We start from the raw sequence: 19169 nt of genomic DNA, 5'->3' as shown, positions 1-19169 counted from the left end.
TGGTGAGTTTGCTTTCAGCGTGGTTGGATTCCTGGGAACGATTGTCCCTGGGGCTTGGCTGTTCCTGGCAGCCTGCCAGGTGGTGGTGTTCTTGGAGAGAGGAGTGGCATGGTGCCCGGCCTCTGTGGGCATCGGGGGATCCCATCCGGCAGGTGCAGTCTGGGGCCTCTGCTGAAGCAGCGGGAAGGGAGCGGAGCCTGACAGGAGAGCCTGGTCTCCACATTGCTGATCTGCTGCTTGTGCTGAATCATGTTTGTTCCAGCCACAAAGAGAAACCTTCCTTTTTAAAATCCACCGCTCTCTGACTGGGCTGCATGCAGGTGTTTCCAGTGATGAAGATGCAGAAGGAATCTCATGCCAGGGCCTGCTTCACTGGTTTCCAGGGTCAGGGACACGGCAGCATCTGTATGGCCAGGCGTGATGGCAGGGCATGGGGCTGGGCTGGCTATCCTGACTTCAGGTCTGTTGGGGTAGAGTCCTTCTTTTTGGGACAAATACCCACCTCCTCGGAGATGACCAGAAGCTGCTTTGCTCTCTATCTTCAGCTCCTACTATACCCTGGGCTCCACCAGTGGACCCCCACCTTGGTGTAACCCCCCTTGGTGCACTGGTGCACCCCTCTCTCCACTTCCCCCAGTGTCATTTCAATTCCATGTGTGCTTTTCTTGGGCAGAGGCCCTAGATCCTATACTGGGCACAGTGGGTTTTCAAGAAATCCTTATGCTGAATTTTAAACCTCCCCTCGGGCACACTTCCTCCTGGCCACCGCCCCAGGTGTCTCTTTCAGAAGCCAGCAGAGTCTGGCTCTGCTTCTCAGTCCAGCAGAGGAGCAGGTCACCCTTCCAGTAACCCTCAGAGTCAGTGCCATCACTTTCCCCATTCTCGGGGCTCTGGTGGCTGCTCTCTGCACCCCCAACACCTCCAGCAGGTGAGAGCCACCTTTGCAGAAGGGTTGTCCAGGTGATCAGGGTCTTTGTCTGCCTTCCCCAGTGTGATGCCCAGGGAGTGGCGTCAATATCTGAGAAGATCGCCTCCCCATAGTGGAGGTCTCAGCCAGCCATCTGCCCCCCTACCAAGAGCCGCACTCTGGGTGACCTATAAGAAAAATGACACTCCTCCTCTGTGCTCCATCTCCTGGCCCCTGCTGGCTGTATCATATCCTTTCTCATTAGGAGAAACTGGAGGGGTGGGAGAGGGGCCCAGTTATCTAAAACGGCAGACTCAGTGGCTGTATCTTGGGTGTGCTGTCACTTACAGAGTTGGTTGTTCTCATGATAACAGTGACCTTGACACTCGGAGCAGGGGTGGGGACCCAGCTCTCCTCCCCATCCCCACCCACCCCACCCACTGGCCCTGAGCAGTGCCCACGTGGCTCTCCGGGAGCATTTCCCAGCTTTTTTTTTTTTTTTTTTTAACTTGTATTAGCTCAAACTCCTGGCTGCTGCAGCCATATGGAGTTCTGCCGACGGCTGCTGCTCAAAGGGATGTGGCATTTTGATGTTTCTAACTTTATCTTAACCAGGATAGACGCAGGAGTCCCGCTGAGGGTGGAGAGTGTCAGAGTGCGTCTGCCTGCAGAGGTGCCTCACTTTGGGCCTGAGGCCTGTGCCCGCCTCTAGAGCTATCCCTACCCCGCTCTATCCTCCATGTCCTTGCCTGTCTTTCTGCCCCTCTTCCTTCTGCTTTCTGCAGCTTCTCTTTGGGTCTGTGTGTTTCTCTCTGTGTCTCTCCCTTCCCTGGGTGAGAAGCAGACTTGTTGTCTCTTGTTACTCTGCCCAACCTTGGTCAGCTTCCCTCTGCACCCCCACCCCACCCCAAGCCTTCATGGCAGGAAGAAGGGGCTCTGGGACCCATGGGAACTGGAAGCAGTTGGTGGTGGTGGAGAGGAGGTGCCGGCTGCTTTTAGCTGTCTGCTGGCGGCCCGGCACCCTGGGTGGGAGGGCCAGCATTGGAGACACCCCTTGCGTCTGTACATTGCTTTCTGCTCCATAAAGCATTTTCCATGTTTATTTTTCTCCTTAAATAGTCTTGTTAGGTCGGCAGGATGTTGCTTAAAGTAAAAAATGGCGGGGTTTTAAAAACATTTATAACAGCAGCGTATAATCATTATAGGAAAACGAGAAAATACAGAGGAGCCAAAATAAGACAGTAGGAATTAATTCATGTGTTTCACCATCTAGGGCCTGTTCTTCTAGGCACTGGGGAGGCACCAGGCAACCAAACAGGGAAAACAGTAGTAATAATTGTCCCCTACCACACAGAGGGATTGCGAGCATCCGAGAGGCCAGCGCCGTGCGAGCGCTCGGCATGGCCCAGGGTAAGAGCTCTGCCGTGGCGGTGGCTGCCTTCGCTGTGAACCGAGAGGCCTCGGTTCTGGTCCCAGCTCAGACCCCAACCTGCCCCCGTCCCTTCTCCAGCTTCAGTTTCCCCATCTGCAAAATTCAGGAGTGTGTGGTTGAGATGAGCACTGAGGTTCTCTGTCACCACTCAGGTTCCACCAGGCTCCTGTGGCTTCAGAAAGACACATTCTTTCCTGCGGTGGTCACTTATTCCAGGCCCTGAACTGGATTCACGTTCGTGCCCTGAAGTCACTCCTCTGTCCCCTGTCGGGGCACAGGGAGAGGGGCTTCCAGTGTGATGCAGACCCCAAGGCCCTGGGGCTGGTCCACACTCAGCCTGCACACTGGCTCTCCAGGCTGCGGAGGCCAGCCTGCCGTGCTGACAGCGGTCCTAGCTGACCCCCCTGGTCGGACAGAGGAGGGTGGAAGGCCAAGTCGCACAGCTCTGGGGCAGAAGCCAGAGTGAGGAGCTTGCAGACTTTCTCGTCACTCCAGGCCGCAGCACATGAGCAAGGCCAGTGCTGACAGACCCTGTGTTGTCTTGGGAGCCGTGGGCCCTTCACCCAGGGTGTCAGGGAGGAGAACAAGGCCTGTCTCCAGCCTCGGGCGGGCCCTCCTGGGTCCCACTGCCCATCGGCCTCATCGCAGGCTCTCTCTCCTCCCCCTCCACCCTGTGGAGGCTGCCTGGCCCCTCTCACATCTGCCTCTCCCCCCTCCCTCTCCCGAGGCCCACCCTGCTTTGTGCCTCTCTCCTGCCCATGGAGACCCAGGCCTCCCAGCTCAGGCAGGGCGTCAGGGGTCTTTGTCCTCAAGGCAAAGACCTGCCCTGTGCCTTCTGCTACCTGGCCATGCTAGTGCTTGGTTCTTTCATTCACAGACACTGATGGGCACCCACAGGTGGATGGCGCGGGTTGGAAAAACTGGGAAAAGTAGAGCCTGCCACCATGTCCATCACTAGAAGGTGTCAGAGGGGCAGCCGGTGCTGTAGATGGGTGGTGAGTGATTATAGAGCCAGACAGAGCCAGTCAGATTCTGGCTCTGCCATTGACTCTGGCCACGGATACAGATTAGCCAGGCTGGGCAGAGAGCCAGAGGAGTGACAGTAGGAGACAACAGTGGGGGGCCATTCACAGGTGCAAGGCACACAGCACACATGCTGGCTGCTATGCGAACTGCTCCTCTCCCACGGGGCTCCCAGGTAGACACAGGTGCTGAGCCTGGGAGCTGCAGGGAGCCAACCCTTCCCACTTCCCAGCTGGGGTTTTGCCTCACTTGCCCTGAGTGGCCCCTACCAGCAGCCCAGGTGCCCAGGCCTGCCCCTCTGCTGTCCATACCAGTTGCCTGCCCTCAGCCCAGGGTTCCCCTGGAGCACACCAGTGCCCTGCAGGGAGTGTCAGCTCTCTCTGTGCCCCCTCCAGGCACTCTGCCCCCACCTCACAGCTGCTCTCCCCGTGGAGCTACCACCCACAGCTGCAGGCTGCCCAAGGAGGCTTGCGGGACACCCCTCTCCCACTGAGGGCCACCAGGCAAGGGGTAGGACCCCAAGGGGAGACCGGAAGCCCTGCCCACTCAAGCACACCACCCACCTGCAGGGAGCCCAGATTGTGGCCTGGGAAGGCAGCAGCCTATGGCCCCCAGCCCCTGCTGCCCTTACTTCTGAGCATGCGGTCGCTGCCACCGGGTGCTCTGGCCTCAGCCCGACAAAGAGCGGCAGGATTCCCTCCCATGGTGCTGGGGCCATGAGAGCCCACCGCCCCAGACCTGGACCTGTCTGGCCCAGCACACCTGGCAGCCCCTTGCCACCTCATACCCCTCTCCATTGCCTGGCCCTCCCCCTCAGCACCCGCCTCTGCATTGCCTGAGACCCGGCCCACGGAGCCACGGCTGCATATCATGGAGAGAGCTGTGTGTAGACCATGGCCAGGGTTGGGGAGGAGGGGACAGGAGCTGCAGGTGCCGCTGAGGAGGGAGGGCTCTGGTCAGCTGGGGGGCTGTTCAGGCTCCTGTGGTCCCAGAGGAATCCCAGTGGGAAACAAAACCTATCTTTCTGATTTTCATTCTTGGTAAGTGGTCAGACTAGAATTGCTCGCCCCGCTGCCCCAGGGGCCTGTCCCCGTGGCTCCAGTGCAGGACGGGGACAGGCATTTCTCCCTTCCACTGCTGAATGCCAGGCTACTTCACCCAACCCGACCTACCCTGACAGGGACAACACAACTGACAGTGCCTGACTCTGGCCCGCCCGCCCTCAGACGCCTGCTTGGGCCGGCCATCCCTGGGAGTGTCCTCCTTTCTTGCACCTGCTGGGCCCGGGTACTGAGTAAGCTCCGGTCTCCTGCAGTAAGCCCAGCACGACTGAGGTGTTTGCCAAGACTGGTGTATAATCTCTTAGTTAGGGCTCTCATGCCCTTCTTGTGGGAGGTCACTTCCTCACCAGGCATGTGAGCCAGCAAGAGAGAGCAAGGGCTACTGAGGAGGAAGCATAGGGGGGCGGGGGGGAACTCTGGGCCCACCTGTGCCAGCTGCTGACCTAGGCTTCAGGCCTTTTTTTTTTTTAAGGAAGATTAGCCCTGAGCTAACATCTGCTGCCAATCCCCCTCTCTTTGCTGAGGAAGACTGGCCCTGAGCTAACATCTGTGCCCATCTTTCTCTACTTTCTATGTGGGATGCCTACCACAGCATGGCGTGCCAAGTGGTGCCATGTCCACACCTGGGATCTGAACCAGCAAACTCCAGGCCGCCGAAGTAAAATGTGCGAACTTAACCACTGTGCCCCTGGGCCAGCCCTTGCCTCAGGCTTTTTAATGGGCTGCCTGACCATATGGCATATTGTGGTCTCACTGGCCCACTCCTGGCAGTGGTCCTGGGTCCCAGTCACCAGAGGACAGGCAGGGCTGAGGGTTAAGTGTCCTTAGAGGCCCAAGGGGGCTGGAGCTGCCCCTTCTGCCTCCCAGAGGAGCTGGAGGGAGGGGAAGGGGCTCACATGCTTCCCTCTGGTGAGAAAGCCTGCATCAGAGCTGAGTTCCCCGGATGTGCAGAGGGGCCCAGGGAGGCGCCGTGGTCTGTACAGGTCACACAGGACTGGGACCAGGTCCCCGTCTCCTGAAGCCCTATCCTACCCAGTGATCCCCAGAGAAGCACTAGAAGTGAGGCCTTGATCTGTCCCAGTGAATAACTCGGTGTTTTCTCAGCTTCCTCAGGTTGGGGCAGGTGGCTCGGGTCCCATCCTTAGGGACATGATGGAGGGAGGGCTCTGGGAGTCCACACATGGCAGGGAACTCTGGCTGCCCCTTCCCTGTTGTATGAACTGGCAGGAGCGGGAGGTTGCACAGGCCAGACCTCAGGAGAGGGCAAGAGTGCGGAGCATTGTTCCCCTGAGCACGTTCTCTAAGTGGCACCTTCTCAACAGTTTGTATTTTAAAGTAGGATGTTGAGACAGCAGTAGCTAAGATGAACTAAGGTTGGCGGAAGCAGAGAGCAGGACCGTGACCTGAAGAGAAGGTGGCCCCAGTAAGGTGCTTGTTTCGTGAGCTCACTGACCTCAGATCAGAGCCTGGCCGTGCCTCTGCTCCTGGCAGCCTAGGGAAGCCAAGGACTTTGGAGGTGGAGGCCATTCAGTGAGTGAGTCCAGGTGACCCAAGGATGACTTATCACCTCAGTTTCCTTCAGTGAGCTGCAGGGTAGCTCCAACCCCATACAGTGCCTTTGTGAGAAGTAGAAGACGATGGCTGTCTGGTTGGCAGGGCCAGAGTCAAGGCTTGGTGAGTTCAGCCTTACCCAGACACCCTGTGCAGTGCACATCCTACACAGCTGTACTTGGCAGTCTTGGTGAAAGTGCACCAAAGATCAGAGTCTTTATAGCTGAGGCCAGTCAGGAGCTTCATGACTTCTCCCACCCATCTCCTTGGGAATGGCCTTCCAAGATCACCTAAGGCAGGGAACAGTGAAATGTCAGCCAGGACATGATTTCTGCCTCTGAGCCAGATGCTTGCCCTCTTCCTCCTGAATCAGGGAGCTAAAGCAGTGGGGCATCTTCTTCTAGAAGGTTCTGTCTCAATACTCCTACCTCTCAAAGGGTGTCAGATGGAATTGAAGACGTCCTGAGTGAGTCTGGAGTCAAGCCCAGTCGGGAGCACCAGGGCACAGCAGGGGCATCATGGTGTCCTTCCTTGCTGGGATCCCATGGGCTCTGGACCCCCAGGGATCCAGGAATTCCCCTCCAGCTTCCTAGACTGTTTACATTCCTGCCTTTACCAGTTCTGGGGAAAATAAGATCTAAATGCTTCCCACCCCCTGTAAATAACCTCCACGTCTCCAGACTAAATAATTCCATTCGATTTAATTTTCCTAGGATGTGCCGGTCTTCTGAACTTTTATTGTTATTCTCAAGTGCAGACCTGTGTTTTCACTTTTTTCTGGAGTTGTGGAATAGTGGGGTAAAAGCACTTTTAGGCATGATCTTGCCTGTGGGGTTTCCAGATGGCTCTCGCCCGGAGACCACCAGGAGCACGGAGGGGGCCGGTTCTTGCATATGGCAACTCCGACACAGTGGGTTCCAAGAATCCTCTCTCTCCAGAGATCGCCTGCTGGCTGAGAATCGGCCCAGTCAAGCAGGGCGAGAATAATAGAAATGTTTTTAGTATGATACGTCTCAGAGAGGCTGGTCCACGAGCCAAGACCCAGCAGAAGGCACTCTGAGAGAAATGGGGGCACGAGGGAGCTGGAGGGGTCAGGCCTGAAGAGGGGAGGGGGTATTGGGATGGAATTAGCAGAACTGTTTTAGAAAACTGCCAAGGGCTGGTCAGGAAACCCAAAGGAGCAAGGGCAGCCGGTTGGGAATGTGAGAGCAGGTGTGGACAAAGCGCCCCCCGCGTGTTCCCCCTGGGCTGTGCTCTTGAGTGAAGAGGCCCATGGAGGGAAATCCTGGAGGCAGAATCCAGAGATGCTGGGATGGAAAGCCCTGGACCTTCACTGGGCCTTTGGCTGCCCTTTCACCTCTCCCACCCCCACCTCCAACCTCTCCCTCCCAGGGTCCCCCAAAGCTGTGGACAAACTCAGTGACCTCCCAGAAACCAGGCAACGCCCGCCCCGTCCCCAAGGACCCTGGCCTCACCTCTTCCTTTGCAGCCTTTAAGTCTCACTGGTTCCTTCTTGTTCTGCTGGTTGTGACCCATTCCTTCTGTCTCTGGGGAGAGTGAGGCCCTGAGGAGGAGCAGGGCCTTGAGATGGGGAAAATTCCACCTGGTTGGGGTGCCTGCTGGGAAGTCCTCGGAGAGGGCGTCTGTGGCTCCTTTCCTGTGCGAGCTCCTGCTCTCTGCACTGCCCGGAGGATGACATGCAGCTCCATAGTAACAGGCCGTCCGGCTCGCTGATTCTGATTTGAAAGGTCCTGGGGAAATCAGCTGAGCATGGAGGCGCAGGCAAGGCCTTGCCCACGACCGCAGATCCTGGGGGATCTCCTCCTCCTCCTCCCTCTGCACCGCTGCCTTCCTGGAGTTAGAAGTGGCTTGATTCAAGCTGGCTTCCTTGTCCAGTGTGACTCATCTCTGCTCGCCCAGAGTCTTGGAGGCTCTCCTGGGCCTTGCCTCTGACCTAGAGATAGAAAGTGGTGAAGACCCTCTGTGTGGTGAGGCTTAATTTTGTGTGTCAACTTGGCTAGACCATAGTAGCCAGTTTTTTGTCAACATGAGTCTAGATGTCACTGTAAGGTATTTTTTAGATGAGATTAACATTTAAATCAATGGACTTTGAGTAGAGCCAATGACCCTCCATAATGTGGGTGGGTCTCATCCAATCAGTTGAAGACCTTGAGAGAAAAAATTGGAAGGAGTTCTGCCGGCCTGCCCTACGGATTTTAGACTTGCCAGATCCCACAGTCCTGTGAGCCAATTCCTTAAATCTCTTTCTTCCCCTCCCACCCCCTGCCAAACGCTATCGGCTCTGTTTCTCTGGAGAACCCTGACTAATACACTTGTCCTCCAAGGGCTGGTGGCTGGGAGAGACAGTTAGAAACTTCTGGGGTCCTCCTGTTCCTGCCACTGGCTCACTGTGTGACACAACCCCCCAGTCGTCAGCTTCTCCATCTGAGAAATGGGCTGCTGCCGTGAAGTCTGTCCTCCTTGGAAAGCAGGTTTCTGGGGAGCTGGAAGGAACCTTTCAGTCGCGCCTCCAGCTTTGTAATACCTGCCGCTCCTTTGACAACAGACCAAACCTTCCATTTAAAATGGACAAAATTTACCACAAAGAGGGACAAAGAGGCTTAAATGCCTTCACCAGAAGGCATAAACGACTGATTCAGATCATTTCCCAAGCAAAGATCAAGAGGGTGCTGGGATCGATGACAAAGTGCTGAGAATTTGTGGAATGTAGGAGCCGGTGGACCTCAGGGACCCTCTGACCCCAGATTTCTGTGGAATCCCAGTCCCACAAGATGCTATGGAAGGGGGTGTGGGGAGGAGCTTGGAAAATAAGTTTGGGAAATAGTGCAGATGCCACCACACTTTCAGAGATAAAGCACAGTAGCTAAAACGTCCAACAGGAGAAAGGAAATGGTTGTTGAATTCCTTGTGTTCCAAACCTCTGTGGTCCAAGGCCATCTTCTGCTGACCTCTTTTGCTTTCCGCCCACTCTTCAGGAAGAATGAACTGGTGCAATCCTCTTGTAGCTGGGGCGTGCAGGGGTGGCTTGCCCGGGCCACACAGTGACTCAGGGTCTAACCCAGCACTGGGACCTGGGGAGTCTCCTGGCCCCACCCTGAGTAGAGTCTGGATGGAGCTGTGACCACGGGGAGCAGACCAAACCCTTCTCAGGCCTGCTACGCCTCCCAGCTGACTTTATATTTTTTTAAAAAGAAAGCATCCTTCTGGTATTTATTTGTTGCTACTGCTGTTTCTTGGATTTTAATTAAATTTACACTTGGCAACGGCCAGGCATCTGTTTCCAGAGGCCTGTTTCATGCAGAGGGTGTCATTTTTAAAGACTTCAAAGTTAAAAGACAAACAACACGCAGCCATGAAGCCCCTTGTCGAGCAAAGCCACCAGCCAGCCTGCTGCATCCTGGAGGGGAAGGCAGGCCACTTGTCACAATTAAGGAGTGCCAGCCTGCTGGGATGCCTCACTTCAAAACCCTGCAGGGGCTGGGTGGCCTTGGAGGAGCAGGAGAGTCACAAGCCGCCCCTGTGGGGACAGCAGCCCTGAGGCCACTCCTTGCCTCTTGCTCCTTGCCCCGTAGCCAGGTGGCCGAGTTGGGCAGGGGGCAGTGGGTGGCCAGTGACTTCTATCAGCAGTTTCTTTTTTTTTTTTTTAAAGATTTTATTTTTTCCTTTTTCTCCCCAAAGCCCCCGGTACATAGTTGTATATTCTTCGTTGTGGGTCCTTCTAGTTGTGGCATGTGGGACGCTGCCTCAGCATGGCTTGATGAGCGGTACCATGTCTGTGCCCAGGATTCGAACCAACGAAACACTGGGCCGCCTGCAGCGGAGTGCGCGAACTTAACCACTCGGCCATGGGGCCAGCCCCTATCAGCAGTTTCTTGACTCTGACCTCTGCAGAGTGGCCCTGACCAGTAGTGTCAGGCTGGTGTCAAGTTAGCCCAGTACTCCTGGGCGTCCCCTTGGGTGCCAGCTCCAGGCCTGTGGGGGTGGTGGACGCCGAGCCAGCCTGCCCTCAAGAGGCTGCAACCAGGGGCCGAGCAGTCACCCTGGACACCGGCAGGGGGTCTAGGAGGCCTCACCGTCACACAGGGCTCCAGTGCTGTGGGGTGTTTCTTTTAGGGAGAGGGCCATGTGGTGGTGACTTTTATGACTTGTGAGTTAGCTTTGCTGTTGGGTATTTTCCAGGTCTGAGCGGTGTGCCTCTGGCTCCTCACTTCAGTAGCCATCCTCCAGGGCGCCATGCCCCCATCACAGAGTAGGAGTTGCCCCTCCTGCACGTCATCTGCATAATTGTGTCCTTGGGAGGTTTTTGGTGTTCTTGGTGGCATGTCTGTACACACACACCACACATACACAGAGTACTTATGGCTACTTGGGTTTTCTCAGTTACTTTTCAATATATTCAAGTGGAAAATTTAAAGCCTAGTGTTTCCTAAGATTTTAAGTTTAACTTACAAATTTCATTATTCTGCTTATGAATCTAGTAGATTTAAACAATCACATTTAAGGATAGGGGTCTTATGACTTCATTAACTAAATTTCTTTAAATATCAGTGATTTTACAAACTTAACATATCTGGTTTTCTTACATTTATAAATACCCATCCTAAAAAACAAGACTTTCCCAAGTTCCTAAACAGTTCTTAAAATTTAACAAATTAAGCTATGAATAGGGTGAATTTTAAGTTCTCTTAAAATTTCAAAAACCGTCACAAACTCAGCCAAAAATCATAAGCCAATTTCAAACTGGACTTTGAAGGCTAATCTGTTGGGTACTCTGATAGACCTCAAACGTTACAGATATGTGTGAAATACCAGACTGATACATTCTTAAGTTTATCTGAGGTCGATTTACTTCAGTAACTCCTGGGTTAATTCAGCCCTTTCTGGGTTAAGGACACTTTGTCTCGAGGACTTTGTCTCGAGGAAGCAGTGCGCCTCTTCAGAGCAAATGAGCCCGGGGCATGGTAGCTGGGGCCCAGGCGCCTTCCCCCCACTCCAGTGGGTGGTCTCTGCCGCCCGCGGGCGAGTTACTCAAGTTACTCATTACTCACTGGAGTTACTTGTTCCCTCCCTCTCCAGTATTCAGTCTCCCCCACCCCCAAACTCCTCCTCCCCCGTCCAGGCGGCTTCATCGCTGGATTAGATTCTATTTATTGCTTGATTCCTTCAGAGTTCCCTCCCTGTTCTTCCTCTCCTCAGGGCCCCACCTCTTGCAGCTATTAGCGGCATCGTCTTAGATGGTGCACCCCCTCGACACCCTTGGCTCGGGGAGCTTGCATCCAAGGTCATGCTAATGATGAGAATCACAGGGAGCCAGAAGGAAGATTCCTTAGTGTCTACCTTCCTTCATGGTACAGAAATCCTGCCACGGCAGTGCGGAGTGATGAGTATCTCCCCGCTGCTTACATACTTCCAATGACTATGAGCTCACCACTTGTTTTTTTTATTGTAGTAAAATATACATAACATAAAATTTACCATTTTTAGAGGTACAGTTCAGTGGCATTAAGCACACTCACATTGTTGTGCACCCGTCACCACCATCCATCTACAGAACTCTTCATTTTCCCCACCTGAAACTCTGTCCCCATTAAACTCCCCCTCCCTCCAGCCCCTGGCAGCCACCCTTCTACTTTCCATCTCCATGAACTTGACTCCTCTGGGTACCTCATACCAGTGGAATCATACAGTCTTTATCCTTTTGTATCTGGCTTATTGCACTCAGCATAATGTCCTCAAGGTTCATCCGCATTGTTGCAGGTGTCACAATTCCCTTCACTACTTGTAAAATGACCTTTCTCATGATGAGTTGAGAACCATCTTAGGGCAGGTGGTCCTACAGGAAGCGTTTCTGATGAGGCCAGGCCCACCTCTGGAGCAGACAGCAGAGTGTGCTGGGGATACCTGCACCCAGAGGGGACTCAGGGCTGGCAGAGACAGCAAGCAGATTTCTAACGATAATGGTCCGTCGTTGCCCACAGCTGTGGCCCTGGCTGGGGTCCCCACCAGCCCAAGGAGGGGAAGGGTCCCTGCCCACACACCCTGAGCTTTTCTCCCTGGTGTATCCTCTGGGGAAAATGCCACCTCTGTTTTTACCTGGTATGTTAGTTTCAAGGGCTGCCATAACAGGTGACCACTGACTAGGAGGCTTGGACCCAGAGAAATTTCTTCTCTCTCGGGTCTGGAGGCCAGAAGTCTGAAATCAAGGTGCCGGCAGGGCCGTGCTCCCTCCAGAGGCTCTAGGGGGCATTGCATTCTTTGCCTCTTCCAGCTTCTGGTGGTTATGGCTGCCTCATTGCTCCAGTCTCTGCCTCCATCTTCATGTCGCTGTCTTCTCTGTGTGTCTCTTATTAGGACACCTATCGTTGGATTTAGGGCCCACCTGGATAATCAGGATGATCTCATCTTGAGATCCTTAAATTAATCACATCTGCAAAGACCCTTTTTCTAAAGGAGGTAATATTTACAGGTCCCGGGGACTAGGATGTGGACGTGTCTTGGGGGCCACCGTTTAGACAGTGCACCCCACACCTGCTTCTCACATCCGGCATGTGTATCTACACCAGGTGTTCCCTCTGTTCCCCGTGGCACTTTTAAGACTCTGCCCACCTTCCTCGTAGGCCGGTGTCTTCATTTAGCAAGCAGCTGCCTAGACTCTGCACCAGGCCCCTTCACTCTAAGATGTTGTGGCTTCTCTCCCTGGTGGCTTCCTTGGGCTGCATTTCCCTCATAGCACCTGACAGTGCCCTTCCCTCCCCTGGGAATCCCCTGGACAGCAAGCCGGAATGTCACGGGGGCGGGAACAGGAGTCCAGCCCCCCAGCTGAGGCCGGGAGTCCAGACTGTGTCCCCTCCCTCAGGAGGAGCCGCCTGTGGCGTTCTAGAGCCAGAGGAGAAGCAGCAGCCTGTTCCGCTTGCTGCCTGCCCTCTGGACTATAATTAATTTCCTTCTGGTGGACTGTTTGATTGCAACCTCATTAAGTAGCTTTGCACATTCGGGCTCTGCTGGCTTCAATATTGAAGCTGTCTGCCTCTGCCGGTTAATACTCAGAGCTTGCCGCCTCCCTCCTTGCCTCGGCTCTGTTGCAGAAACTGTGGAGTCATGCCTGGAGGAGAGAGACAGGTACAAGCTAATTTCCCGCGGGGCCTTCCTTCTGGGAATGGGTTTAAAACCTCGAGTTTAAAAGAGAAGGGGGTGGCTGTGGTTTAAAATAGCGTGTGCCTGGCAGCCTCATGTGGCTTCCCCCAGCTTTCCCCTAAAATACCTAAGAAGACACACCAAAACAAAGATGAAAAACACTGAAAACAAAGACAGGTGGACAGTCTAGGGGGAACCTTCTCTCCCCTAAGACAGATGGAGCTGGTCCCCTGCCTCTCAGGAATCCGAGACCTGCCAAAGGAAGGGAGGATGCCCCTTTCTCCCTCAGTCTGAGGACTTCCCCAATTGGAAAGTCAAGCAACTGCCTTTTTCCCACACGTGATCATTTTGGGGTGGAAAGAGCCCTGCTTCCACCCTCTGCCCACTTCCTCCCACGTGCACTCATAGAAGGCAGCTCAGAAGCCACTGCCAGGAGTCCAGCAGGGCCGACGGCCTTCAACAGGGCCAGGAAGAGTCCTGGGATACAGACACTTTGTAGCTTTCCGTGGATTCCATTGTTGCGAGTATTGGAGACCCAGGCCATAGGGGTGGGTGAAGATGTCCCTTCCCAAGGTCAGAGTCTTGGCCCTGAGCCGGCCTTCAGCAAGCCAGAGCCCTAAGTGATGGACTCAGCTCTTACCCAGGGAGGCAGCCGTGGGACACGGTCAAGACTCCGGTCACCACTTCCAATGCGTGGGTGCCGTTTTCCACGCCAACAAGCAATTGGCTGACACCAGCTGGGTATCCTACAGTTCAACTCAGTTCTGATGCTATCCACCTGAAGATGGCCTCAGATCTCACAGCTTAAGGGCTCAGTTCCACGAGACTGCCCCCTCCTCCTTCAGACTCTTATCCCAAGTCCAGGTTGTCACCTGTGCTTCTGATTGACCAGCTATAGGTTGGAGGTTCCCACGACCCCTTCCTTGGGTTCGATTAATTTGTTAGAGTGGCTCACAGAACTCTGAGAAACATTTACTTGCTAGATTCCTGGTTTATTATAAAAGGACATAACTCAGGAACAGCCACACGGAAGAGAAGCAGAGGGCCAAGTGTGGGGAAGGGCTCGGAGCTCCATGCTCTCCGGGCGCGCCATTCTCTCCACATCTCCACGTGTGCACCAACCCGGAACCTCTCTGAACCCGTACTCTTGGGGTTTTTATGGAGGCTTTGTTTCATAAGTGTGATTGATTAAATCCTGGGCCATTGGTGATTGAACTCAACCCCCAGCCCCCACCCCTCCCCGGAGGTCAGGGGGTGGGACTGAAAGTTGCAGCCCCCTAATAACATGGTTGATTCCCCTGGCAACCAGCTTGCATCCTTAGCTGACCCAGGGGCTTTCCAAAAGTCACCTCATTAACATAAGAAAAGACGCAGTTGTCGCTGTCATCACTTAGGAAATACCAAGGGCTTAGGAGCTTTTTCCCAGAAACAGGGACATAGACCAAATATATGCTTATTATTATAAATCATAATGTCACACTAGACAGATGATAGGTGTGGGTCTCACTAGATCACACCTCCTTCAAGGGTGAGCAAGTGGGGAAAAACCCTGGGCATAGGATAAGTACTACGGAAGCTGAACTCTGACCTCTGAAAATGATCTACTGCAGGTTCCGGAAGAAATGGACTTTGTGGAAAAAGAACAAAATGCCACAAAAAGAGGCCACACTGAGATGGGAAAAAAAACAACAGGGTGAGAAAGGGAGATTAATGAGGAAAGTAGGAATTGCAAGGATATGAAGCGCCAGCTGGTTCGGATTCCTTATTGGAAGCAGCGAATGTGGAGCTGACGCTGCAGAACGTGAGATCGGTGGCAGGAAGGTGGACTTGAGACCCTCTGCAAGGGGAGGAACGTGAAAAAGATAAATTCAGAGGACACTGAGAGCCACATGGGTTTCCTGATGAAGAGACAGGCTGTATAAAGGTCCGTGTTTGTAGATGAAAAGACCCCAACACTGAAGGTAAATTCAAAGGAAACATCCACACCTGGACACACTGTGACAAAAACTTTTAATAACCACGTGTGACAGGCAGAAAAGAAAAATGGCCAGATGCACATGCCTCTTTCTTCTGTCCGTCCTATCTCAGGAAGCTGTCTGTGTTTGCCTGCCTGGGTCTCGGGACCTTTTTTTTTTAATTGTTGTAAATGCACATACCATAAAATTTACCATCTTAACTATAATTACAGTTCAGTATCGTTAAGTATATTCACATTGTTGTGTAACCAATCTCCAGAACTCTTTTCATCTTGCAAAATGGAAACCTTGTCCCCGTTAAACAACTCCCCAGGGGCCGGCCTGGTGGTGTAGCAGTTAAGTTCGCACGTTCTGCTTTGGCGGCCCGGGGTTCGCCGGTTTGGATCCCGGGTGCGGACATGGCACTGCTTGACAAGCTATGCTGTGGTAGTCGTCCCACATGTAAAGTAGAGGAAGATGGGCACGGATGTGAACTCAGGGCCAGTCTTCCTCAGCAAAAAGAGGAGGATTGGCAGATGTTAGCTCAAAGCTAATCTTCCTGAAAAAAAAAAAAAACAAAAACTCCCCAGCCTTTCTCCTACCAGCCCCTGGAAACCATCTTTCTATTTTCTGTCTTTATGCATTTAACCACTCTAGGGACCTCAGGTAAGTGGAATCACCTTTTTATGACTGACTTAATTCACTTAGCATAATGTGCTCAAGGTTCATCCATGCTGTAGCGTATGTCAGATTTTATTCCTTTCCTTGGCTGAATCATACTTCGTTGTATGCATATACCACATTTTGTTTATCCGTGCATCCATAGAAGTCAGTGGACACTGGGCTGTTTCCACGTTTTGGCCATTGTGAATAATGCTGCAATGACCATGGGTGTAGAGATATCTGTTTGGGTCCCTGCTTGCAGTTCCTTTGGCTATATACCCAGAAGTGGAATTGCTGGGTCACATGGTAATTTTACTTTTAATTTTTTGAGGAATCACCGTACTGTTTTCCACAGTGACTGCACTGTTTCACATTCCCACCAACAGTGCACGAGGGTTCCAGTCACTCCACATCCTCTCCAACACTTGTTATTTTCTGGGCGAGGGAGGTGGGGGGACATTGATCTAGGAACTGGATTAGCCAGAGAAGTTAAATTAGTTTGTATTAGGAAAGGAAGGGCTGGGTGCTGAGAGGGTTTGCAGGGTGGAGATGAGAAGTTGAGAGACAGTTGGGGTCCTGGGAGAGACCCAGGGAAGGGATTTTAGGAGTGTTGGGGGGTGTCACGAAGGGATGCCCTTTTGATAACTTTGAGAGATTGTCGTAAAGATATTAACTGCTTTTTAGGCTGCTCTACATGTTGAACTAATGGTCCTAGGAAGGGGATAGTGTGCTGGGACTAGAAGAGGCAGCTAGAGGTTAGTGGCAAGGACAGTCCTATGGACGTCTGGGCAGAAAAGCAGCTGAAGACGAAAAAGCAGCCAGCCTCAGAGCCATCTGCAGCGCTGAATACCAAAGAGCAGCCTAGTGGCGAGTAAGGCGCTGGCGTCTGGAGGCAGTTTCTCTCCAGCTAGGCTGTGTTCAGCTGCAGCTTCAGCATGAAGGATTTTTCAGAAAAGGAGAGAACTCAGAAAATAACCGCCATGTATTCCTTCCAAGGGAAAACTCGTTTTGGATTATGTTCTCCAGCAGTGCAAGAGCACGACATACAGGTGTGCATCCAGTCGTGAGGAAGGCCTGGGAAGTGGCAGCCAGCATGCCCTCTCAGTCCCGGTGACTTGCAAATCTGTGTCCAAACCTGAATGCAGAAACAGTAAGAACAGTAACCTGGATCTAAAAGTCTCCAGTAATACCAACAAAGGCCAAGAAGGGGAGGAGCTGTCAGGCAGACAAGTGTCAAAATTCCCTGATGACCCTTCACCCCAGCCACTGTCTAGGTCCCTGGTTGTCCCCTCAGACTCTCCCTGGGTCCTGGGTCCACAACGCGCCAGCTCACTGGTGTGGGGCCAGCCCCTTGGATCAAAGATTGCTCCTTCTCCCAGACACCAGCTGTGGACACGGGGTGAGCCTCCCTCTCCTGGACTCCTGGGCACCACGACACAAAGGTGCATCTTCATGGGCAGGAAGCCACTCTGAGGGGTCAGGGTAATGAGAGGAGAGAGGCAGCCAGCTGTGTGTCCTGTAGAAGTTCTCCAGGACCCAAAGGGAAGGCCTCTGGCAGACAGCCCTTTCCAGGGGCTCCCCAGCTCTAACCTGGTTCCCTGCTCTCAGGTGCCCTTTCTCCCAGAGCACCCCATTCCTCTAACCCTGCGGTTCTCAAACTTCTTTTGGTATCAGGATCTCTTTATACTCTTTTTTAATCTTTTTTCTTAATTGACACATAATTGCTATAAAACATGGTGTAAGTTTAAGGTGTACAATATATTGATCTAATACATCTGCATTGCAGTGTGGTTGCTGACGCAGCATTAGCCGCCCCACCTTGTGCCACGTGACTGTCACGTCTTCTGGTGGGGGGACAATCGAGATCTAGCCTCTTAGCAAGTTTAATGTCGCTGATACAGTCTTGTTGTCCGTAACCACTGCACTGTGTAGTAGATCTCCAGGATTTATCTATCTTCTCTCCTGTTCCCCCACCCTCCAGGCCCTGGTAACCACCATTGCAGTCTGTTTTTTCAAGTTCGGTTCTTTTTAGATTCCACAAACAAGAGATAACATGCAGTATTTCCTTCTGTCTCTGACTTATCTCACGTAGCATAATGCCCTCAAGGTCCATCAATGTTGTTGCAAATGGCAGGATGTCCTTCTTTCTCGTGGCTGAATAGTACTCCTTTGTGTATATATGTACCACATCTTCTTTATCCACTCATCCGTTGACAGACACTTAGGTTGCTTCCATGTCTTGGCTATTCTGAATAATGCTGCAGTGAACGTAGGATTTCAGATTTCTCTTCAATATCCTGTTTTCATTTCCTTTGGATATATGCCCCGAAGTGGGATTGCTGGAACGTATGGTAGTTTTATTTTTAACTTTTTGAGGAACGTTTATACTCTTTAAAATTATTGAGGACCTCAAAGAGGTTGTCTTTATGTGGGTTCTTTTTTTTTCTTTTTCTTTTCTTTCTTTCTTTCCTTTCTTTTTTCTTTCTTTCTTTTTTTTTTTGGTGAGGAAGATTGGCCCTGAGCAAACATCTGTTGCCAATCTTCCCCTTTTTGCTTAAGGAAGACTTGCTGAGCTAACATCTATGCCAATCTTCCTCTGTTTTATGTGGGATGCTGCCACAGTGTGGTTTGACAAGCATAGGGGACTGGAATTGGCCACCCCAAGATATGTCTGTTTGGCATGAGGATTATTTTCGGCTGGTTACTTTTAAAAACTACAGACAGGAAAGAAACTCTGAAAAGTAGAATTTACTTGCCCTTTCTTAAGAGACATTTACATTGTAAAGGAACTCTCCATCTGTAAAGATGTCTCCCTGTCTATACCAGGAAGGAGGGATGACCTTATCTCTAGAAACTCTTATCAATGTGGAAGGCAAGGACTCAAGTCTGCATAATAACCTGACTCTTTTTTACTGCACTTGTGTGGTAATCTCCCATGATCGACTCCGCCTCCTCCCCCAACATCCTCCTTTGCCTTTAGCTGAATATGATATTTAAGGTGGTGGCTTCAGCCATTTTGGCGAGTTGCTCAGGTTGCCCGAGCCTCTCCCTTGTATACATGTTATAAAGTTTTGTTTAATTTTCTCCTGTTATTCTGTCTCATGTGAATTTAATTCGTTCTCCAGCCAGAAGAACCCAGAGTGGGTGGAGGAAATGTCTTCCTCCCCTACACAAGCTAGGTCCACACCTGGAGTTCTGAAACTGTGAACCCTGGGCCACCAAAGTGGAGTGCACAAACATCACCACTATACCACCAGACTGGCCCCTATGTGGGTTATTTCTAATGAGTGCTATTTACTGTATTAGAAATCAATACTTTCTGATTTATTAATTCATTCATTTAAAATTAATAAGCTCACATGTGAAAGAAATTTTTATGAAAGTAACTGTATTTTCCAAAAGAAAAAAAAATTAGTGAGAAG

At 52.2% G+C, this 19169-nt stretch overlaps 1 protein-coding gene across 2 annotated transcripts in view; it reads left to right on the top strand.

The window, feature by feature from the left end:
• Nucleotides 1-19169, top strand: part of LRRC75A (leucine rich repeat containing 75A) — a 45885-nt gene that overhangs the window by 5105 nt on the left and 21611 nt on the right. The gene's annotated exons all lie outside the window — the stretch shown is intronic.

Source organism: Equus asinus, chromosome 13 (assembly GCF_041296235.1).
Source record: "Equus asinus isolate D_3611 breed Donkey chromosome 13, EquAss-T2T_v2, whole genome shotgun sequence".
In the NCBI taxonomy this organism is placed as follows: Eukaryota; Metazoa; Chordata; class Mammalia; order Perissodactyla; family Equidae; genus Equus; species Equus asinus.
Note: the sequence above shows the minus strand (reverse complement) of the source record. Positions and strands in the feature narration are given on the sequence as shown.